Here is an 18,587-nt window from a genome sequence, read left to right on the forward strand (position 1 = left end):
AGCCTGACTTTATATCGTGCCTGACTTCTGAGCACAACCACACGGGAAAATAACAGCAATAACAACTTCACAACAGCCATGATGGAGTATCTGTCACTGGGTATTTCACCCACGCACCATTGCTCAGTGTGCTGCCTTCTCCTAGACTCTGACCCCAAAAAATCACTCTTGGAAAGATCCTAAAACGCCTCACAAACGGGGTTTGACACAGAAGTCGTGACACCCCCAAGGTGCACGGCAGCGGTGTTAGTAACGGTCAGCATCCCACCAGAACTCCCTGCAGGCTGTGATGAACCCTGCTGCATCCCGGGGAGACAGAAACCCTGCCCTGGAGAACCTCTGGCACCGATCAGCTACAGAAACGGATGCACAAGGCCCTCTGAGGTCCTCTCCAGCTGTTCCTGTCAGTCCACGCTCCGTGACAGAAACCCCCTGGGTCAGAGCTGCCTGGGCTGAGGCGTTCACGGGAGGAAACGCTGCCATAAGCTCCGGCAGGAGCAGCAGCCCGGGCAGTTTGTCTCCGGGCTCTGTCTGCCATTAGCGATGGGATTCACCCACCAAATGGCTTCTTCCCCCCCACAAATATCCAGCCCCATGCCGGGGGAGGGACGGGGAGCTGCTCCCAGTGCCCCGGCCCAGTCCCTCCGACAGCAGAGCAGCTGACCTGAGGGCTGTCCCAGCAGCCCCAGTCCCATTCCGGAACCCACCCGAAGCCCTTTGTCACTAACGGCCCCGCTGGAGATCCCTCAGGGCTCGGGATCTGCAGCGAGAGGCAAAACGGCATTAACCCGGCCCCATCCGCCGGGGCCGCTGCTCCCCCGGGCGGGCTGAAGGACGGTGCCTCCCAGCCCCGAACCGCCGCTCCCCCCCTTTCAGCTCCCCGGGAATTCAGCACCACGAGTCACCGGACAGGCCGCGGGGCCGCGGGGGGGGGAAGCCGCTTTTCTCTGGTTTTTTTCCCGTTTCCCGCCCAGAGCTCCCGCCGCTCCGGGGTCCCGCTGTACTCACCCCGAGCGGCTGCTCCCGCGCAGGGGCCGGGCGAGGCTCCCTCCTCCCGGGGGTGCCCGCGGGGGGGCCGGGGGGGGCAGGACGGAGCGGCGCTTCGCTCCCGCGGAGGGCGCCGGGCGCGGGGGGGGCGGTTTCCCCGCCGCCTCCTCCCGGCGCCGGGGCTGCGGCAGCGGCGGGCGGACGGGGGGCGCTTCTCGGCGCGGGGCCGGGACGCAGCTTCCGCCCGGCAAAGGCGGCCGGTCCGCCGGCGCCGGCACCGAGAGAGCCGCTCCGCTCCCTCCGCCCCGCCCCGCTCCCTCTGCCAGCCACACGGCAGCTGGGACAGCCTGCGATGTGACGAGCACGGTGACGTCCCTGCGAGGAAATCCGCCACAGGCCACGGCAGAGAACAGCAGGAGCTCAGCCAGGGCAGGAGGAAGGAGGCCTCTGCCAAAAGCCTGGGCAGGGGCTGACGGGGAGAGGTGGCGCAGGAACGCAGCGCTGCTGCCTCCGTCCTCACGCCCGCTTCCGTCACAGACGTGTTCTCACCCAAAGGGAACGTGGTGCTGCCATTGCGGGCCAGGACGGGGCGTGAAAAGAACACGCTGGCTCCCAGCAGTAAGATGACCACGTTAGTGTCAACATTCCCAGGATATTCAAAATTCCCCAAATTCTCAAACACAATTGTAAGGAGCCACAGGACCGAGGACTTCATCGTGCCATCAATCAGTGTCACGCAGTTCAGTAAAAAACAAAAAATACTATTCCCACTCCCACGGGTGGTCAACAGCAGCACGGGGACTATAAACAGCAAATGAGGAGAGGAAATTTTAAGGAGCCCAGCGATGGACATTGTGACCAGCCAATAGCATGAACGCTTCTAACAAACGGTTATGGCACACTGACAGCCTCTGGGAAAATGGAGCGGTACAATGGGTTGCTAAAGACGACACGGAGAGCAACGGGGGGTGGGACTTTCAAACCCTGGGACGTGCATTTCGCAGAAGCCACCTGGTCAGTCCATCGCAGAGGGCCAGCCAAGCAGGCTGGGCCTGCTCAGTCAAACCTCCTACCTACTGTGGATGGGGTAAAGCCCCCGTAATGCGCATTAAAAATATGCTGGGGCACACAGTCTGGGTTACTCCTGCAACAGGTAAAGGTAAACGCGTGCGTGGGATTTCTTTTGCCAAGGACCCGAGTGCACTTGGTGGGTAATGCAGAAGGACAGGGAAGTCTGATGTGTGCCTCGAGGGGATTGGATTTTAGGAGAAAAGAGCTGATGAATGTTAACTGCCAACTAAGCCTGTTATTGCATCGCGTCATCGCTCTGTTTGATAGATCTTACACTAACGGCCTCACATGAATAGAAAAGATGAACTTTGGTAGGGTCAGGGCTGATTGCAGCACCTGGTGCCCAGCAGCGCCCTGCAGATGGACACCTTCGGCCTGCAGACTGTGAGCAGGGACCGCGCCAGAGGCACCAGCTCCACTTGTGGCAGAGACTTCATGCCATTGTCCCGCTGAGCCCAAGGTCACCCGCTCCACCGACGGAGCCAACTCTGCCTCGTCCCTCCTGCCTTAAAAGACTGTCATGAGAGATGGAAGCCGGAGTTATGGACTAAATGATCTCCCTGCACATTTTGGAGGGATGGCCCATAGATGAAGGGAATGAGATCTGTGGAGACATTTGAGAGCAGGGAATGGGATGGGAATTCCTTAGCATGTACTGGAAACCTGAGCATAACGTAAATGGTGTAGAAATGGTATAACGTAAGGGGTGGAGCCAGTCCTGGTTTCAGCTGGGATGAGGACGATTTATCTTCTTAGTAGCCAGAATAACGCCGTGTTTTGGATTGCGTACGGGATTTGCTATGAGAAGAATGCTGATCATACAGGGGTTAATGTAAGAGATCAAGGTCTCGGAGGGGGCGCAGCCAGAGCACCAAATTCGCCAGTGGCATATCCCATCTCCTGTAACGTCATGCTCAGGGTGTCAAGGAGGGGCGGCTGGGAAGCAGGAGGTTCTCTCTTGCATCTGGGACTGCGATTGCGGGGTCTCGGTTTTTGGGGATCGCTGGCTGGGCAGGGGCTGGGTATCAGCGGGCAGGTGGTGAGCAATTTGTCCCTGCAGTTTGGTCCCCCATTTCCCAGGCAGGGGGAGGGTGAGCGATTGGCTGCGTGGGGTTTGGCTGCCGGGCAAGTTCAAAGCACGACAAGGGGCTGAGCAAGCGCAGAGGCCCAGGTTTGCTCTTGGGCTGAACAGGTGCCAAGGGCTGCTGAAGGCCGGGGACAACATTCCTTCCTAGGAGCTTCTGTGTGGCCTGAGCTGATGGTGTGTTGGATGGGTCTGGTACAGCAGCAGTCAGGGTGGGCAACAGGACCCGGAGCTGGGCAACGGGAATGCCCTTCTGTACAGCAGTCTCCATGTCACAATTCCAGCCGTGACACTGAGCAGAACTTGTAAAGAAAAGTAGCTTTGGCCCTGGTGTGAACCTTCCCCGGGGAGACTGAGCCGGCTGCGGGGCCAGCGAGGCCCGAAGCACACGGCCATGGCACTGGGCAGCCGGCCAAGGCCAGCCCGCAAGGAGGGAGGGCTGGGCAAGGGGCTGCCAGCCCCGGGGGAAGAAACCCTCTGGGCCCAGCCCCTAACGCTGCCCCTGGAGAAAGGCAGAGGAGGAGGAAGCCGACAAATGAGCGTGGAATCTCCCAGGGCAGAGATCAACAGTCAACTTTATTGCGCTGGTGGAGGGGCATCAGATCCATCACCTGGGGACAGATCACGGCTGGTCCCGCGTCTGCGTCCGGGCCGGCTGTAAGGGGTTTGGGCCCGACGTTCCATGCGGGAGCGGTGCCTCCTCCGCACGGGCCCACGGGGGCTGGAGCTGCTGCCACTCTCGAGCGCTGGAGAGGGGCAGGAGGACTCCGCTGGCAGCTGGCTGTCGGAGCTGGGGCTGCTGCTCTCCGGCACTGGGGAGCCCTGGGACGTCCCCAGCGCTGCCTGGCCAGGGGGGCTGCCCTCAGCCCTTGGTGCTGGCACGTGGCTCCTCTCCCGGCGTGTTCTGGGCCGGCTGTAAGGCGTCTGGGCACGACGTTGCACCCGGGAGCGGTGTCGTGTGTGCTCGGGCCCAGGTGAGCTGGAGCTGCTGCTGCTGCCCCAAAGCACTTGGGAGTCCGATGACCCCCATGACACCTGGCTACCGGAGCTGGGACTGCTGCTCTCTGGTGCTGGCGAGCGGTGGGATGACCCCGATCCTGAGCCGCTGCCATTGCCAGAGCCAGCAAACTCTGAGCTGTCACTGGAGTCTGTAAGGGGAAGCAGGAAGGTCAGGGGCACAGAGGCCACAGTGGAGAGGCCAGAGCGGTGCCCCCAGCCCTGCTGGGGCAGAGAGGCTCTGCCAAGCCCAGACTGGGCACCCGCTGCCAGGCCTTGCCTGGGCCCTGGCCCCAGCCCAGGGGCATGAAGGTGCTTTGCCTCTTACCGGTGCCCTGACCAGTACAGCTCTCACACACCCAGCTGGTCCAGGTGGTGCTGACGCTGGAGCAGCGCCGGTGGGTGCCCACGGCATCACAGGAGCTGCACAGGAGCATTTCCCAGGGCCTGGGGAAGCAAAAGGGTTCATGGCTGTGAGGACAAAGTGACCGCAGCATGGGATTGTGCAGCAGAGCTCCTGTTCTCATCCTTCTGCTCTGAGCTCTTGGCGAGACAGATCCCATGCAGAGCCCAGGGTGCTGCTTTGCCAACTTACCCCTGTTCCTCTGCGTGATCCCTGCCTCTGGGACAAAGGCACTCACGGGCATCGCAGCGCCTGTGCCTCTGGACTAAGGCTTCGACTGGAGACCCGTTGTCCTGTGATGGCAATCTGATGGAGAAAGGGAAATGGCTGAGCCCCTGCTGCTCCGGCATAGGGCCGATGCAGGGCAGCCCTGCTCCTCCCTCCTGCCCAGTTTACAACTCATCAGTGAAGCTGAAGCCCAGGCAGACGGGACAGCGGAGGGGCAGGACTGCAGGGGCAGCCCCGGGCATGGCACAGGGCTTGCAGCCTCCTGTGCTGTGAGCCGGCACGACACCAACCTCAAGGGGACTCGGATGCCCATGGTGAGCATGTCCTTGACAAAGCCATTTCTGTCTCTGCAGTGAGGGCAGCTAAAGGTACTAAGAGAGTTGTACCGACCCTGGCCCTGCAGCGGAAACAAAAGGAGCAGGAGTCAGGCCCTGGTGCTGCCCAGCTCCTGCCGTGTCCCGGGGGCGAGGGAACGGCTCCTACCTGGATGCAGACCCGGTGGTACCAGGCGTGTTTGCAGGCCGGGCACACCAAGGTGTGGAAGGACTTTCTGTCCTCCACAGGCTCCAGGCAGATGAGGCACTCGGTGCCCTCCTCCAGAGCTGCCTCCACCTCCTGCTCTGGGCGGTGCTCCCTGCAGAAGGACCTGGGCGGAAGAGGGAAGGGACGGGTGAGTTGAGAAGTGCTGGGTCCTTCCCCAGTGGGGGCAAGTTGGGAAGAAGTGGTACCTGTACGGAAGAAAGTACTGGGTGATGCATTCACCCTCGATGGCACAGGGCAGGTGGAAGCTGCGGTCGCAGCCCTCCTGGCAGCAGCTGATGGCGGCCCCGCTCTCCCCGCAGACGAAGCATCGCTGGAAAGAGAAGAGCATCCCCCGTCAGCGGCAGCCTCAGGGCCTCCCCAGCCAGCCCCACGCCTCCGGGCAGGGCGCAGGATGTGGCCGCTGCTGGGCCACAGCCCACAGATCCGCCCGGTGCCCCAGGCTCCTGGGCTGGAGCTCTGTGGAGCTGCTGGGATCAAGGCTTTTGTCCCGGAGCTGCTTGGAGGGGCTGGGATTTCTTTCCTGGCCTCTGGGCTTAGCTCCCCCAAACCTCTCTGACACAAATCTCTCTGATAGGGTCAGGTCCTCACCTTCTCCACTGCCTGGTCGACCATGTGGCGAATGTCCTCAGTGACCATTCTAAGCTCCCCTGATTCATCATCCTGCAAGTAAAAAAACTTGCTGGCAAAAATCTGCAGAAGAGAAGACACGAGCGGATGAGTGATGAGGAGACCATGGGTGGGAGAGCATGTCAGCCAGCAGGAGGGTGCCCCAGGGGACTCACCATGCAGAAGAAATGGGCACAGAACAATTCCATATCTACTGTCTGCCCGCAGAGATATTGGTCCACTGCACTCTGGCCACACAGCACGCACGCTGGAGGGGAGAGAACAAATGCCGGCGGGAATGAGCACCTCTGTGGGGCTGGGGGAAGCGTCCCTGAGGGATTGTCCCCAGGGCCCTGCTCCGTCCCTGAGGGGCTGAGGGGCAGGGCTGGGTGCCGTGGCGAGGAAGGGGCATCGCAGGCACTGCCTCCCCCTGCCACCGTGCTCAGCCCCACGCTGACCGCCCCGACAGCCCCTCTGCTGTGCTGCGGGAGGGAAACTTTGCTCTCACCCTGCTCCATCGAGTCGGGGGCCTCGTCCTCTCGCCTCTCAGACATGGCGCACGTCCTCAGCGAGTGTTGGGAGCGTCCCTGTTTCAGCAGCACCGGGGTGTCTCTCCCAGATGCTCCTTGGCTGACTCTGAGGGAGAAGCGGGGCATGGGTCAGCTCTCAGCACAGCCCCGGCGTCCTGAGGTGTGGGATCCCTTCTCCTTCCTCGGCAGCCCCCGACCAGCCCCATCCCTCCCCTGCCCTCTCCTCACCTCCCAGGTCGCACTGACGCACGGCTGGAGCCCAGCGACCCTTGTTATAGGCTTGTTGCCGTGGGTTACAGCGGCCATTGTGACATCAGCACCCCTATGTGTGGGCAGGGACAGCTTTGGTGGTGTCACCATGGCCATTGTGACATCACACCCCCATATCTGGGCAGGGACACCCTTAGCGGGACACCGTGTCACCGGTGACATCAGCACCCCCACATACGGGCGCTGACCCGCCCAGCCCGAGAGGACTCCTGACAGCAGGGCTGGGCTGTGGACGTGGCTGCAGGTGCTGTGGGGAGATGCTGGGTGTCTGGGGGCTGACCTGGCTGCTTTGGTGGTTTGAGGGCGCTGTACTCTCTGCGCCCGCTGCTCAGAAGGTGTTTTCTGTCGGCAGGGCTGGTGGCCCATCGCTCTGTGTTCTCAGATCTGAGCCCACAGGAGTCCCTCGCTGGGCCTGGCTGCAGAGAGCTCTGTGGTACCTTGACAGGGTTTGACATTTCCCAGACAATGCTCAAAGCTGCCAGCTGACGCTGTTTAACACTCTCCTCTGTAAGAGCCTCCCAGCGGGGATGCCTATCAACTCTGGCTTTCCCTTCAAGGAATTGTTACCAAAAGCTGCTGTATCTTTGTCACTTGCCAGATGCCACCAAAGAATCTCGACTTCTGTTGTTTGGGGCTTTTACATGTTGCCTTTAATTAGGATGTGTGCTCTTCTGGCCAGGGGCTGGTGGGCAGCTCTCTGGTGACCAAATCCCGGAGAAAACAAGGGGGTTTCCTGTAGGACCTCTTGTACTTGAAGGAACAATCCTTTAGCCCGGGTGTCTTGGGACTTGTCTTTTGGTACGGGGATACCAGGCCTCCAAATCCAGCAGTTTATATCAGCGTATTGTTTGTTCTGTTTCTCTTTTGCTTCTGACTCTTAATCTGCAGAGACAAATGGGGCTGTGTGATGCACAGAGGTTCAGGGCAGGATCCCCTGTTCCTCCAGGACAGGATCTGCTGATTCATCTCAGTATTTGAAGCAGGAGCTGCATGCAAGATGCAGGGAAATGAATCCTCCTTGTAGCAAGAGCTGGTATCCAGGATGGAGGAGCAGTTCACTCAGTTCCTTAAACACTGAAGGAAATTAGATTTGTGTATCTAAAATTGCTTTCTTAGCCAGTGTTTAGCGTTTGGGGTCTCAGGGGCCTATACCAAGGGCTCCAGGTAGGCTCTGGCTGGCAGCCTGAAGGCCCAAAGGTCTCTGAGTAGGCTCTGCCTGGCAAGCTGGGCTCCCAGGCGGCTCTGAGTAAGCTCTGGCTGGCTGAGTTGTGGTCTAGGCAGACTCTGAATTGCCTCTGGCTGGCCAGCTTGTGTCCAAGTGAGCTCTAAGTAGGCTCTGGGTGCCAGGCTGTTCTCAAGGAGAACTCTAAGTAGGATCTGTCTGGCCAGCTTTGGTCCAAGAGGGCTGCAAGTAGTCTCTGGCTAGCTGGCAGTAGGCCACAAGGGCTCTGGGTAGGCCCTGGCAGGATTACCTCTGCTCCAGGCAGGTTCTACGTGTCCTCTGGGTGGCCAGGTGGTGTCCAACTGGGCTCTAATTAGTCTGTGAGTGGCAGGCCAGGATCAAAGACAACCCTGAGTAGGATCTGGCTGGCCAGCTTTGGTCCAAGATGGCTCCAGGTAGGCTCTGCTCTTTGCCTTTCAAACTGCTTTTAAAAATGGACAAAAGACTCTTATCACGGTCCAGCATGATATAAAAGAAATACACCAAGTGCTAGTGAGAGTCAAAAAGAATGGGGAGCATCGATGGTGGGAAAGCTTTTTTTGGGTGGTCACCAACAGGCACAGGACTGTTTAATTCCACGTTTCACCCGGTCATGATTTTCCTAATTCTAACTTTGTTTACTGCTTATAGGACTGGTTAGTAGTTTTGTATACTAGGGTTTGGGGGATGGTTAGACAGATTACGCAGTTACAGAAGTATCTCTGTGTGTATACTTCCCACAAATAATTTTTTTTTTTGATAGACGCTAATCAAAGACAAAATCCCCTCCAATTATAATTGGATTGTGGCATCCTCTGTTGATAGGCATAAAGGCAAGAGGCAGCCACACTGCCACTCTATGGACAAGATAAACTGATTTTAGTCACGGGGTGGATTGTGGTGGTGCAGTTCTCCCCCCTCCCCGCCCCTCCTTGTTGGGCTGCTTGGTGCCAGGTGTGATTCCAGCCACCTCCCCCGAGCAATACACCCATCTGTGGAGATAAGGACTGATAACATTAAGGCACCTCTTAACGAGCCTGGCTCCTGCCCTCCCGATTGCTTGGAAACGGTTATACCAGCCCATCATCTCCCAAGGGCCTGGCACAGGTGTGCCTGGGATGGGGTCAGATGAGAACAATAACAGAGTTGCCCGTTGTTCAAGTTCTTGTGCGACTGCTGGAAGGCACCAGAATACTTTGTTGTTTGAGCTGGGCGTGAGCAAAAGGGATCTGACAAAAGTCAATTATCTTGGACCCTGTAAGTTGCAACCCCAAGAGAGACCCTTTGAGCTCTCCTGGATGGCAGTGGCCTGTGACCAGCATCTCCCCTGAGCTGGGAGCCTCTCGGGTATCAAAACCTTTACGTTTTTTTATTAATTCTTAATCCCTCCTAGTAATTACAACTTTTCTCTGGTTTATGCCTCCTCAGCTGTAGCTGAGGAGCTCTAGCTGAGGACAGGAGCTGTTTCATATTTAAATAGTATTATATCTGGAGTGGTCTCCTGGGAGCTGTTGGTCTTGAAGGCTGAGGTTTAATTCTCTGCACCACTAACTGGATCAGGAAAATAACTAGGCAGATGGAAGCAGAAGGTTTGTAGGGGCGTCTTACCAAACATGTCTTCTCTTGCTTTAAGAGTAGTATGGTGGGCCTGCTGTGATTCAGAAGCATTCATTTCTTAGGGAGATAAAGAGGAGGGAGAGAAATAATTGCATTTTTATCCCCAGATGTTTCTTCTACAGTAAGACAGCAAGAGAAGGAAGTGGAAAGTATGAGTCCAAAGATTCCACTTGATTTAAAAGCAGAGAAGTTCCTTGGCTGGGAGACCTGACAGAGCTGGCAAGGGGAAGAGGTCATGACTACAGTTTCATTAAACTTTTCCTTTGAAATTGCTCTTAGTGATAACAGGAGACTTCAGTTTAACCCGCGTAGACTGATTGAATGTCATGACAGTTTGTTTAAATGTATTTAGGCCCCCGGACTGACAGCTCCTTGAGCCGTCAAGCAGAGAACCCACAAGGGACATGTAACTCTGCTGGTTGTCAGCTGTGTACAGGACCTGGCTCAAGAGGTAACGAGGAAACAGCTGTTCAGTTGTAGAGACCAAATGTACTCCAACTCAATGCTTTACAGTCATGAAACAGCCCCCAAGTCCCTTAAGACTACACTGTTGGTGGGGTTTTCTTTTTGAAGTGGAGAAAGCTTGTTAACAGGGAATGAGCGGGAGGGGCAGAGGGTACAAGGCTTGCAGGAGGCTTGGAGACTGTTCAAAGACCTTGTGTGAGCAGTTCAGAGTAAATGTTTTACCACCTGTCAAAACCATAGCTAAAATCCTTTCAGAGAACAGCAGTGTGGTTGAACAGCGGAGTAATGAATGCTTTTAGAAAGGGGAGGAAAAAACCATGCCCCTTGAAGAAACTGAAGGCTCTTCAAGAACTTAACCCTAGTTGGATAATATCAAAGGGTTAAAAGCTAGAAAACAGACAGAAAGAATGACAGAAAGTTCTTCTCAAGGTTGTTACAATGCAGACTGAGGGGAATTATGGAAGATGTCCCAAGGCTACGTGATTGCAGAGGAAATACCCAATGTGTACGGAGTTGCTGTTTCTGTTCCTTCTCTTCTCTATGTGAGGATTTATTAAGGAGAGTGGGCCTCACCCATCTGCGGAGAAAGGACGGTTTTAGTGGAGGGCAGGTGGTGATGATAATGTAAAACTTCTTTTAACCTGGGAAATGAAAAACTTAGTGCGAAGCAGGCTGGGAGGGCTTTTTTTGTTGGAGCTTTTTACAGGACTTGGCAGTAGTTAGATTTCAATGATTCGATGTGCCTGTTGTGCTCCTCATGACAATGCTTTCTGAGCATATGGTCGTTAGTTTCTTCATCTTGTGAAGGTTCTGAAGACCTGACAGAAAGCTGCTGCTGGCTGAGGTGCGACTGTGTCTGTTCCCTGCTGCCCTGCTGGTGGTTGCTTCACTGGAGTGAAGATAATTAGAAAGAACACATCACAGTTGGGGGCTGGAGTTGTTCCTTGATGCTCATTTGATACCTAAATCCAGCCTGGTTTAAGCCACCCTGGAGAAGCTGCAGTAGGCTGATGCTGAAACCTTGAGTCTGGTTCTGGACTTGCGCAGGGTCAGAGGGGTTCAGAGCAGAGAGGGGAGCTGATGGACTTCAGCTTGTGGTTTCTGTGTACAGAAGAGCAAGCATTTGAACTTGCTTCAGCAAACTGTACCAAATGCCCTTTAGATCCCTGTTACAACTCTTCTGCCACAGTTTTCCCAAACTTCTGTCGTGAACTCCACGCTGCTGTGCGAGTGTCTCTAGTGCGTGCTCTCACTCTTCTTCAGGAGAGAGCCGAGTGCAGTGGAGGAGATGTTATGGCAGGAGTTGCGTTTTTCAAGCTACAACTTGAGAACGTGAATTGGAAGTTGTTTTGGGTTTGCACTGTTATGTTCAGTATGGTCCTGAGGTGCAGGTGCTGGGTTCGGGGTCTCAAACCGGCTCCCCAGAAAGAGCCTTTCCTGTGCCGTGGAGAGGAAGAGTCTCAAAGAATAGAGCTGCAGTCGCTAGTGCTTGTCTCCGAGCTGTTTCTATTCTCAACCACTGAATATGGGAAAGAACCTGCTTCTTCTCGTCAGTCAGGGCAAACGGACTTTGCTCTGAGGGGGGGTTAATTGCTTTCCTTGTTCTAATGATGGAACGGTAGAGCCTTCCATCTCTGGTTCCACAGCGCCGTGACTATCCACGCTTTGGTTTCCATTCCTCAGGCACTGTTTCTGCTCCCTCTGAGGCTGTGGTCATGGCTAAATTGCCTCCTTACAGCACACCTTTTTCTCTGAAGTCTCTTACTTTTCCTGTCATCTTAAAAACACTGCTGCAGGAGTCACGCTTCCCTCCTCTTCCTGCCAGGTCGCATTCCAACCTTAGTGAAGATTATTTCTTCAAGATTATTTCTGTCCTGTTTATTTTTTTTTTTTTTTTTACTTTTTCTCTCAAGGGTGTAAAGTTTTATTCTGCGCTGCACATGGGCTGCAGACTGAGATGAAAAGAGGGGAGTTTCAATAGAAATGCATAAGCCAGAAAAGAAAGGAGAAATTGAAAGTGTTAAACAGTAAAAGTAACGAGGCAGATTTTTAGTTAACAACCCCTAAATGGTTTGTGTAAAAGCTCTGAAAACACTGTTAATTATGGGTGGAAAAAAGCCACAGTTCCTGTCCTTAAAATGTTTGTTTAGCATCATGGACACCTTTAGAGAAAACACTATTCTCCTATAAGCTTTTATTCCAAACCAACAGGTTTCCCCATCAGGGTGGTGGTGCTGTAGTAGATGCAGTTATTCCTGTCTAGTGAAGGTGACTGTTCCGGGTCTTGGTCTTCTCTTTCATTTTACTGTCCTGTGTCCACAGCAGGGGTAAATGTGCTTATGAAGAGGAAGGTCAAGGTTGCAGGTGTGAAGCTAGAGCCTGAATTAGGGTCACCTTTCTTAGCCCCAATCCCCTGTGGCTTTTGGCCAAGGCAGCTGGTCTGCTTTGGCCACAGTCCCAGATCTTTAGGTGCCTCCTGTTGCCAAGGCATCTGTGGGAGTCAGGGCAGCCTAAATTCCCATGCAGGCACCTGATGCCTTCAGAGGATTCAGCTTTGTGTGCCTCGGGAAGCTCTACCTCTATGCCTGGTCTGCCCAGGCTTATTCTCCATGGAAATAAAATGAGCTTGTCTTTTCTCCACAGCTTGAGTTGTCCTTGACTGTCCTTGAGCACTTTGAGGCTGTTTGGCCCTTCTGGGAAAGGGATCGTATTCCTCAGATGAAGCATAACGCTACTTCACGTTTTCTGTGCGCCCTTTACAAATGGCAGCCTGGAGTTTTGAACCTTGTTATTAATGATAAAACCCAATGATTAAAGGCAGCAAGGTTTATTATTATTTAATCAGGACACTCGCTCAGCGCTCTCGGTGAGATGAGATGTTGCAGGAACCAACAGAGAGCGAAGCTCAACAGTAACGGTTCTCCTTTGCCTGTCTGTGACTTTTTGACTAAGTTGCGGATCTTACATCTTTTATGAGGGTGAGGAAAGGATACAAACAGTTTAGCAACCGGTTTCTATTGTCTATCTGCTGAGGAAGTGTCTTTTCCGTGGCAAGATGGATGATGATGCCTGGACTCTTTTGATCCTCTCTGCAAAGGGATTAATCTCATTCTTTAGTTCTCCTTGCTAGGGATGAAGCCAAGGATGGAGTTAAAGAGTGTGATGGCTGGTAAATAAGCTCCTGAACTGCATTCTCCTGACTGAGCAGGAATCCAGTTAAGGTTATCTGAGAATAAAAATGATCCCATGCTGTCCTGGTTGTGTTTGGGTCCTTTTCCTGACAGCCATGTCTGTGTTACAGAAGAGAATAATTTGCATTCAGTTCTCTTCTTGGCCGCTTTTCTCGATAGAGTAGCTAAGATAAAAGCTGGGCCAAAATAATGTTCCCTTAGCCATCTTAATCTTAGAGTGGCGAGAAGCCCTGAGTGGGATCAGTGCCGTCAGTTCTCCAGTGGAGCTGCAGCTCCCAGTTCAGACCTCCAGCAATTACTGGGTCCTTCCTCTTACTCCGAGCAATATCAAATCCATGGCACTCGTCTCCATGTAGAAGGACAGCAGCAAGCCCATGCCTCTAATTCAGCACAGGATCAGTTCTGTGTCCCTTGCTAACTTGGAGGACCTACAAACCCATCAATCTTTGTTAAGGTACAATCATGTGAAAGTCCTAAAAGTGTGTCCTGATGCCGGAGATAGCTTTGCAGAAAGGATGATGATGTGTGGAGGTCAAGTCCAAATGAGCTAACAGTGGAGAGGAGGAGGCTGCAGGGGCACAAGGGGACCAGTTTATTAACGCCTGCACACCCCCGTCCCCTGGGCAGGGCATTCAGGGGGGTCTGCCGGGCGTGTCCGACCCCAGCTTCTGCCTCCCCTGTGGCCACACCTGGGCTGCTGGCACAACTCGCCTGCGGGGCTAAAGCCGAAATGGGGCAGATGCCTCCTGTCCACCCCCCGGGGTTCCCTGGCCTCACGATCCATGCAGAACCTTGTGGGGAGGGCAGAGGGCTGACCTCCAGCAGGGAGAGCCGCGAGCCGTCGAGCAGGAGGGTGATGGGTTTCTGGTTACAGGGGGACCTGTGGGCTCCGGCCCATGGCTGCTCACTACGGCACGTCGCACGTCGTGGGGCCACAGGCACCCTGCCAGGGGCCTGGCCCTGGATCATCAGCATCCAGGACCCCTGGGAAGCAGGCACGGGGCATGTGTGTGGAGGGTCTCCCATCAGCACAGAGTGGGTCCTGACAGCAGCCCACTGCTTCCTCGAGGCCAGGGAAGGAGGGCCAGGAACGGGGATATCCCCCGGCACTCGCGGGTCCCCCTTCCGCAGCACCACGTGCTACTCCCGTCCCCTTTCCCTGCCGTACACCCAGTGCCTGGGCACTGCAGAGCCCGGCTGAGAGGCTGCTCAGGAGAGAGCTGGGATCCTGCCACGGCTTCCTATAGCCTCCAGCTCGACACGCCTCGAGCCCAAGGCACGCAGGGGCACTCTGAGCCTCCGTAGCACTGCTTTCCTCTGCCCCGTGTGAAACAGAGAGCAGGGACCTGCTGGGCTGCGGCAGCACGTGGCTGGGATCCCTCTGAGCCCTCTCCCCATCTGCCTTCCAGGCATGTCACAATGTGGTGCGTGGTGGTCGGGGCCACCCATTTGACTCAGCCGGGCCCAGAGACCCAAGTTGGCAGCATTAAGCGGCTGCTGGTTCACCCACGCTACAGCAACGTCACCAAGAGGAACGACGATGCGCTGCTGCAGTTGGACCAACCCGTGCAGTGAGGCTACTACATCACTCTGCCCTGCGTGCCCGACAGCTGGCTGCGAGTGTCGGAGCTGACAACGCGCTACGTCAGCGGCTGGGGGGCCACGATGGCGAGAGGTGATTTCACAAAGAGTGTTCGCATCCCGAGTGCGAGCTCGGCACACGGGGAGGCGGGCTGGGTTTCCTGACAGCGGAGGCGAGAGCCAGAGCCCACCTGTGGGGACGTGTGCCCGTAGAGAGATGGGCCTGGCCCGGGGCCCGTGGCAAGAGAGCAGGGCAATGCTGGGGCAGCGCCTGTCAGGCTACAAAGCCAAACCCCAGAGAATAGAGGGGTTCCCCCAGACAGGGCGGGAGACCTGGCAACCTGCTGCCTGGCATTAATTCCTTTCTGTGCTCGCAGCCGCAGGACCAACGGACGTCCTGCAGGAGGCCCAGGTCCGCCTCATCGAACTCAACCTCTGCAACAGCAGCCAGTGGTACCGCGGAGCCGTCCACCCCCACAACCTCTGCGATGGCTACCTGCAGGGCGGCATTGACACCTGCCAGGTAGGAGCCTGCAACAAGGCAACGCCCAGTGGCACCAGTAGCCCCCTACAGCCACCCAGACACTCCCCAGCACGGGCTTTGCCTGGCCAGTCGCCCTCCCACCACCGCAGAGTCCCCACCGCTGCTGGGGCTCCCCTTCCCCAGCTGCAGGTCCTTGCCCAGGGCCCCACTTGCCCAGAGGCCCGGGACTCTGCCCAGAAAGCCCACCCAGTGCTCCTGGCAGCCCCGAGGTCCACCTCCCAGCCCTGGAACATCCCTCTTGCACCTGGCCAGCATGGCTGTGCAGAGATGAGCGCGAGTCCTACCCCATGGGCCCACCACCCCCTCCCAGACAAGGTCCAGTCACCCTCAGCACCTGAGCAGGGCCTCTGTGCCGCGGGCACAGCTCTGAGGGGTGCTGGCAGAGAGGAGCCAGCCCTAGTGCTGCCAGCGGCCACCCGACATCACCATGACCCTCATTCCTCCATTGCAGGGTGACAGCGGTGGTCCTCTCGTCTGCAAAGACAAGAGTGCTGACTACTTCTGGCTCGTTGGGGTGAGCAGCTGGGGGAGAGGCTGCGCCAGAGCGAAACGGCATGGAATGTACACCTCGACTCAGCACTACTACCACTGGATCCTGCAACAGATGGGACTGTATTCGACACCAAGGGCTGCACCAACATCATGGGCATGGAGTCCTTCTCTCACCGCCTCAGCTCCTTTTCAGAGGCCCAGCCCAACACCAGCACAGTGGGGCTGGTCTACCTCCTGCCCCTTTCCCCTCCAGAAGTTGCTGCAATCCTTTACCCGGCTGCAGGAGCTCCTGCAGATCCTAAAGGCAAAAAGGGCTTGAGCAACAGGAGGAAGAGGATCCAGCGCAGGCGGCAGCGGACCAGGGCCATCTCCTGCTGGGACGCTCACTGCCTGCGGACCCAAAGGCAGCCTCAGTGTCAAAGGCCTGCTCGGTCCTGCCCACACTCCTCTGAGCACACACAAACGCTCAGGCTGACTTAGCTCTTGAAATAAAGTTGCCGAATTTCCCAGCTAAACACGCTGCAGTCCAATTCAGTCTCCTGTGCAAGGCAAGGACTTCCATGCCTGCCACCTGCAAAGTGAGGCTGCAGGCAGCCACGTCGGGCACAAAGGGAAAGAGTCCCTCCAAAGGGCTGACCCCAGCCTGTTCACAGAGGAAGGTGCTCAGAGCCACCCGGCATGGAGAAGACTGTCACATCAGGGCCACAGAGGGGATAGGAAAAATCGATGTGACACGCAGACAGCTTGGTGGCATGTGCATGCACACACACGCGCAATGAGAAGGCTGAAGGGGTTCAGTTCTCCTGGAGTCGGGGCCAGATAACGGGCACTTGTCACCGCACATCTGCACTTGGGACTTGTCCACATCTGACTGACACAACCACTGCTGTGTAACACCACGCAACACCCAAAGTCTGTCCTAACCACGCCTAGAGGGCACAGCTCATGAAACAGCAGGGACAGACCTGAAACAGAGATCTGCCCAGGGCAGGGAGGGGAACGGGGAGGAAGATGCCGTGCTGGAAGCTCTGGGCTCCTGACGCTAACAGCAGCGCGGACGCAGTCTGGACAAAAAGCTCTGCCTGCTGCATTCCCATGGAGTAAGTAGCGGGTGGTTTCACTTTCTGTATGTGTGAGGTTGTCCTGTCCCTTGCTAGAGGGGTGTGTCTCGTGCAGATGGGCAGTAGGGGACGTCCCAACTCCCTCAGCCCTGGCAAATCAAAGCTGTGTCCTAATGACAGAAAGCAGAGCTGAGCTGAGAGATGGGAGCACTGGGAAAGCCACGGCCTGACGGCCAGGACAGAAGAGCAGAGCTCTCCAGCCTCCATCAGAAGGGGCCACTCCCAAAGTGCCTCCTGCCCTCTGGTCAGTAAAGCCGTCACTTACAGAGCGGGGACATCTCTGAAAAAGGGCCCGAAACCTCCACTACGAACAGCAGACGAGCCCCAGATGTCCTCAGCACAGGGTTGGCTGCGTTACTGACAGCCAGGGAATTCACTAAACGCAGTTTGACTCATTTGCCTGCTTCATCTAGAGCACTTTTAAATCCCCATACACTGATCCAAGGTGCCAGAGGTATTTTAACCCTTGAGAACCCAAGGGTGCTAAACCCTGGTTAAGAAAGCAATTTTAAATGTGCAAATCTCTCTTCCTTCAGTGTGTAAGGAACGGTGAATGAACTGCTCATCCAGCCCGGCTCCCAGCTCTTGCTACAAGGAGGATACATTGGGCTCCATCTTGCTTAAAATACTGAGCTGAATCAGCAGATCCTGTCCTGGAGGAAGAGGGGACCCTGCCCTGAACCTCTGTGCAGCCCCAAACTGCTGCTGCAGGTTAAGGGCCAGAAGCAGAACACAAAGAGACCAAAGAATAAGCTGATATAAACTGCTGGATTTGGAGGCCTGGTATCCCCGTACCAAAAGACATGTCCAAAGACCCTGGGCTAAAGGATTGTTCCTTCAAGTACAAGAGGTCCTACAGGAAACCCCCTTGTTTTCTCCGGGATTTGGTCACCAGAGAGCTGCCCACCAGCCCCGGGAGAGAAGGGCACACATCCTAATTAAAGGCAACATGTAAAAGCCCCAAACAAAAAAAGTAGAGATTCTTTGGTGGCATCTAGAAGCAAGTGACAAAGATACAGCAGCTTTTGGTAACAATTCCTTGAAGGGAAAGCCAGAGTTGATAGGCATCCCCGCTGGAAGGCTCTTACAGAGGAGAGTGTTAAACAGTGTCAGCTGGCAGCTTTGAGCATTGTCTGGGAAATGTCAAACCCTGTCAAGGTACCACAGAGCTCTCTGCAGCCAGGCCCAGCGAGGGACTCCTGTGGGCTCAGATCTGAGAACACAGAGCGATGGGCCACCAGCCCTGCCGACAGAAAACACCTTCTGAGCAGCGGGCGCAGAGAGTACAGCGCCCTCAAACCACCAAAGCAGCCAGGTCAGCCCCCGGACACCCAGCATCTCCCCACAGCACCTGCAGCCACGTCTGCAGCCCAGCCCTGCTGTCAGGAGTCCTCTCGGGCTGGGCGGGTCAGCGCCCGTATGTGGGGGTGCTGATGTCACCGGTGACACGGTGTCCCGCTAAGGGTGTCCCTGCCCAGATATGGGGGTGTGATGTCACGACGGCCATGGTGACACCACCAAAGCTGTCCCTGCCCACATATAGGGGTGCTGATGTCACAACGGCCGCTGTAACCCATGGCAACAAGCCTATAACAAGGGTCGCTGGGCTCCAGCCGTGCGTCAGTGCGACCTGGGAGGTGAGGAGAGGGCAGGGGAG

General features: G+C 56.0%; 1 pseudogene; it reads left to right on the forward strand.

Moving 5' to 3' along the window:
* The window catches only part of LOC141972319 (acrosin-like), a 30,733-nt pseudogene extending 14,605 nt beyond the window's left edge, over positions 1–16,128 (forward strand).
* Positions 16,129–18,587: the final 2,459 nt, after the last annotated feature.

This window comes from Athene noctua, chromosome 32 (assembly GCF_965140245.1).
Source record: "Athene noctua chromosome 32, bAthNoc1.hap1.1, whole genome shotgun sequence".
Lineage (NCBI taxonomy): Eukaryota > Metazoa > Chordata > Aves > Strigiformes > Strigidae > Athene > Athene noctua.